Below are 6,072 nucleotides of genomic sequence, written 5' to 3'. Positions count from 1 at the left end.
GTCTGAACGCTAAGTCATATAACTCTTCAATGTACGCTGGGGAATTTGATACTTTCAATTGATTCACCAAATATTACACAAAACTTAAATTTGTTAGTTTGAGCAAAATAATTATTACAATATATATGTCCAATAAAAAACACTTCAAACTTACATATTCAATAAACCCCCAGAAACAATTCACGGTGTTTCTTGGCATACAAATGTGAAGGATGTGCCTACTTCATCATATCTTCATGCTTGTCTAGGTAAGACATTGTCTCGTTACAATTGTTTAGTACAAACCAATATGCTACCTCCATGTCCTTTTTGGAAAACGACTCCCTTTGTATCGGATCTTCGAAGGGTTCAGCGATTTGGGCAAAAACTGAAAGTGTCTCCTTTCTCACACCCTCGTCATTATTGTGAGAAGGACGATTGAAAGTTGTCTCCACATCCTGTAAATACATCCCACAAAATTTAAGCGCCTTATATGCCACCCAATGACACGCCCGACCATGATATTCCCCGAACACCAAGATAGGCACGTGCTGGCCGACACCTGAAGGTGATGAAGCCATATTAGAATGCATGAGAAAAAATGAATATAAATAAGGCTTATAAATTTAAAAATAATGAATATGCAAATGAGGAACGTGTTCTAAGCATACAACTTATCAATAACACTAAAACAAATAATATAAAATTGAATGAACAAAGGATGGGTCCTCCACCTAGAGGACTCGAAGATGCCGATGCAAAAGTGCCTTGACGCTGGAATTGTACGCCTTGATTCTAATTCCTGAGGGGGCGCAAAACAAACATGAGTGGACCAAGTTGATATAATTATAATACTAAAATAGTTATTCAACATACTAACCCCCAAAGTTTTATGAAAACATCAATAGCATAATATGTAATAGGTTTTTCTGAAAAAAAACCCTAGCATGCCATAAAACCTTTCAAAAGCATATCTCGTATATAGTGCGATAAATATTTGTATCCAATAACAATATCTCCCTGCCCAATGCCAACTCCATATCTCTGTGCCCGTAGCCAACTCCAATGCCAACTCCATATCTCCCTGCACAAAACCATTTAACATAGACTTTCCATACATAGGTATACATAGGTTTTTCTGAAAAACCATTTAACATAGACTTTCCAAACATAGGTTTTTTTGAAAAACCCTAGCATGCTATAAAACCTTTCAAAAACATATCTCGTATATAGTGCGATAAATAGTTGTATCCAATAACAAGATCTCCCTGCCCAATGCCAACTCCAATGCCAACTCCATATTTCCCTGCACAAAACCATTTAACATAGACTTTCCAAACATAGGTATACATATCTCAAAAACATCTTTATAGTATAAAGTCATCCATCATCTATACTATAAAGAAGTGTGCAAAAGCATGTTCATAAGCAGTATTAAATCATCCATCATCTATACTACAAAGAACATGAGTTCGATAAAACATGGTAATTCAAAATATTCTCAATAAGCATAATATCTCATAAAACGTTTCCTAAAACGTAATCATTAAATCATATTTTTCATGTATGCATTTCTAACACTAAAACAAGCATTTTAGAAAGGATCTACTCACAGATACTCCGTCATTGTAGAGCCGTACGAAAACTAGTAAAGACAGAAACGCCACAAATAATTGCACCTAAGCACATAAAGGGTCCAATTAATCAAACTATATTCAAATGATTGAATTTGGAAAAACAGACGTAAAAACCGGATTCAGGACGTCGAAATTAGCCTAGGAGGGGTTCCAACCGAAAACCAAAAAGTCAACGAAAAGTCAACGTTGGCTGATCAAAGTCAACGATCAACATTGATTGCAGGTCAACAGGTCTAGGTCAAATGGGTTTAGGCCTAAGGGTTCAAAGGATTTTGGGTATGAAGGTTGTTGATGCACAAAATCAGTGAGGACTTTGGTACAACAGAAAATGTTAAGTTTGTGACCTTCGCTAGATTACTCCGGTCACTAGTATGGATAAGTATGTAAACGGATAAAGACAGGGAAGCAAACGTGGTTCACCCAGATTGGCTATGTCCACGGAGTAGAGGAGTTCTCATTAATTGTGAAGGGTTTACACAAGTACATAGATTCAAGCTCTCCTTTTGTGAGTACTAGTGAATGATTTAATACAAATGACATTTGAAAATATTGTGAGAGAATGATCTCTATTTATAGAAGAGAGTTTCTAGTTTCATTCTGACATTGACACGTGTCGTGCTGTGATTGGCCTCTGATGTCGACACATGTCGCGTTATGATTGGCCTCTGATGTTGACATATGTCGCGTTGAGATTGGCCTCCTAGTTGGAGGGAGACTCTTGTGGGTCCTTGGCTGTATAATGTTGACCGGTTCTTAGTAGTTTCGGGGCTGGTCAAGTATGGTACAAACAGTGCTTCTCTAAGTTCCCGAGTGAGGGAAGCTTCTCGGTTGGGGACTTGCAAGATCCAAGCCATTGAGTAATCACGAAACTTCTAAGTACTGAAGTGTGGTATTGTTTTTACTTGCCTTATCTGTCTCATAAGTAGATGTGGCATTTTTTCTTGAAGTAATTTTCCTCCATCCAGGAGTGGTATCTCTAACCGGTGGAGATGCACAAGGTAATGTATCAATTTCACTTGAAACTTACTTGTAGTTTCAGGCTTGGTCAAGCCAATAAAAACCATGTAGTAGGAGTCTCCCAAGTCGTCGAACTAGGAGATCTGCCGAAAGAGGTGACAGACAAGGTAAGCAATCAGAGCTCTCAGCAATCAGTCCCGGATCAGAAGTTTGATTTTGAGTTCAAGCTAATTGTTCTCATTTTCCCTATCTTGCAGGCAACAGGAAGGATAAAGAGAAGAAAAATGAGAAGATATGATATGAAATACTTTTACTTTTGTAGAAGTAACTTTCCACAAACTTATTCTTGAACTGGGCTGGAGGGTTTTCTGGTTTCCTCTAGAGTATATGGCCAACTTAAGAATTTGAGGGTCAAAACAAGTCCATCAAATCTAGAGTACGTTCGACCCTGTTACGTTTGTCTCCACATGCTTACTTGTATCCTTCTCACTTGCCCTATCTGTTCCTCAGGCAGATGTGGTATCTTCTCTGAAAGCATAAGATGTTGAAAATGAGTACTCGAGAGCAATGTCAGGTAAGTAATAAGGCAAGGGGTTTCAGGCAGTCAGTTCCTGACAGGAAACTTGATTCCAAGTACTGACTGATTGCTCTCTTTCTCCTTGTCTTGCAGGTAAGAACAAGGCCAAAGGAAAAGACAGGGAAAAAACATGATATGGGATACTCTTCCTTTTAACCCTGATGATATAAGATACTCTTGTTCTAGTGTGGCTTGTTTGCAAAGGTATTATCGGGGGGAAAAGAAGGTGAGTATTTCGAGAGCCTCTGCTGAGAGTGCCCTCTCGGATGTGAAGAAAAGTTGAGCATTTTTTTTTATTTATAGGTCTACCTGGCTGTGGAGGATGAAGGTCGACATATATAAGAATTTTTCCAACAACGAGTGGTAACGCTATTCCTTTACCCTTCTCGGTCATAGCAATGTAGTGAAAGCTGCAAGATTCACGTGTTTTAACTTTGTCAGAGCACTTTGAAAAAGTGGTATGTGGTATCTGGAAAGCTGATGTTGCGTGTGAGATTGCAGACAAGCTTTATCCAAGGAAATCTGGCTCTTGAAGTTTAGAGAGCAGTGCCTCTTCGATTTTCGAAAAAGCAATCCTGTCGGGGATCTGGCTTCGAGATTCGGAGAACGGTGCCTCATCAATTTTTGAGAAAGCAATCCTATTGGGAGTCTGACTCTTGAGATTCGAAGAGTGGTGCCTCTTCGATTTTTTAGAAAGTAATCCTGTTGGGAGTCTGGCTCTTGAGATTCAAAGAGAAGTGCCTATTCGATTTTTGAGCAAGAAATCTTGTTGGGAGTGTTTTCTCGAATGTGAGTAAAGGTTGGACATTTTTTGCAAGTCTGCCTTGCCACGGAGCACGGAGGTTAACACACATAGGGACTTTCCAGTTATCAAGCAGTGGTGCTGTTCCTTTACCCTTGTGGGTAATAGTAGGGTAGCTGGACCTTCAAAATTTATGTGTTTAAACTTTGTTAGAGATCTTTGGCAAAATTATCTGTGGTACCCGAGGAGCTGATGTTGCGTGTGGAGAATGGTGCCTCTTCAAAATCTGAAGAGTGGTGCCTCTTCGATTTTTGAACCAACGACCCTGTTGCTCTTTCTTTTATAAGGGCACCAATTGTGTGCAAGAAGTACATTCAAAGAGTTATTGTTTGTAGGAATTTTCCCTTTATTTTTGTACTTCAGAGATTTATTGAACCTCATTTCTCCTTCATCATTTCTGAAAATGTCTGGCCCATCCGACCATCATTTTGACTTGAACTTTGATGAAGAGGCAGCTATGTCTCCTCAAGACAACATATGCCTCTCATCCTTCTTATCCTCTACTGGGCTTCTTACCGTTAGGGACTCTGTGATGAAGAATGATATGACCGCTGCGGTGGTGGCCAGGAACCTTCTCACTCCCAAAGATAACAGACTATTTTCCAAACGGTCTGATGAGTTAGCTGCTAAGGATTCTCTGGCTTTCAGTGTTCAGTGTGCAGGTTCTGTGTCTAATATGGCCCAATGCCTATTTGCTCGAACCCGCCAAGTTGAATCATTGGCGGCTAAAGTGATAAGTCTCAAATATGAGATTAGAGGGCTCAAGCATGAGAATAAACAATTGCACAGGCTCGCACATGACTATGCTATAAACATGAAGATGAAGCTTGACCAACTGCATGAATCTAATGGTCAGATTTTACTTGATCATCAGAGGTTTGTGGGTTTGTTCCAAAGGCATTTATTGCCTTCGTCTTCTAGGGTTGTACCGCGTAATGAAGCTCCAAATGATCAACCTTCGATGCCTCCTCCTTCTGGGTTCTGCCCAGTATTGAAGCTTCGAATGATCACCTTCCAGTGCCTACTCTTTTTGGTGATTTGTCGACTGCTGAGACTTCTCTTGAGCAACCTTTGTGAAGGCTCCCTCTTGTTTGTTTATTTTTAATCATGTATATGTACATATTTAACTCCGCCTATGTCTTACATGGCCGGTCCCAAGCCCGGATAAAGGAGGAGGGGGAGGGCGTCAGGTAGTCGACAGCCGACACTCCATGATCACGTCGAATCCTTATGAAAATGAATCCAGAACAAAATCGCGCTAAAGCTAGGGCGTCACCCGTAAGTGGCGCGCTGTGTGGCCCGAGCACAGTGATAAGTGAGCAAGGGTCGCTGTATCTCCATCGGCACCCGGATGCAGTGTTAAATGAGCAAGGGGGCCATAGAAACTTCTTTTCGAACGACTCCACTCAAAGTTGTTTGGGAGCATATGCTCCTATCAACTTTACCCCGGACACACAAAAGAAGTACTTTGATCCTATTAGACGGGGGAGGGTGAAGAAGCTAGGACAGAAGGGTAGAGTTCAAGAGAGCAAAATGCGTTTAGGAACGTGGAATATAGGAACCTTAACGGGAAAATCAATGGAAGTAGTGGAAGTTATGGTGAGGAGAAGGATAAATATTATGTGCCTACAAGAAACTAAGTGGGTTGGTAGTAAGGCAAAGGATCTAGAAAACTCAGGGTTTAAACTTTGGTATTCGGGCACAAATAGAACGAGAAACGGTGTTGGCATCATCGTGGACAAGACCTTGGTACAAGATGTTGTAGACGTCAAGAGGGTAGGAGATAGAATCATGGCAATCAAGATTGTAATAGGACAAGAACTTATCAATGTGATTAGTGCGTACGCACCTCAAGTAGGGTTGGATACGAGTTCGAAGGAGAAATTTTGGGAAGAGCTTGGAGACTTGGTGCAAGGAATTGCTCAGACGGAGAAGTTATTTATAGGAGGAGATTTAAATGGACACGTGGGCAGGGAGACAGGCAACTATGGAGGTTTTCATGGTGGCCATGGTTTTGGGGAGAGAAACGAGGATGGGGAAGCTATCTTGGATTTTGCAATGGCATATGATCTCTTCTTAGCCAACACCTTCTTTAAGAAGAGAGAAGAACATGTGATCAC

The sequence above is a fragment of the Malus sylvestris genome, chromosome 6 (genome assembly GCF_916048215.2).
Source record: "Malus sylvestris chromosome 6, drMalSylv7.2, whole genome shotgun sequence".
In the NCBI taxonomy this organism is placed as follows: Eukaryota; Viridiplantae; Streptophyta; class Magnoliopsida; order Rosales; family Rosaceae; genus Malus; species Malus sylvestris.
The sequence above is the reverse complement of the archived record's forward strand: the minus strand, read 5'-3'. Positions refer to the sequence as shown.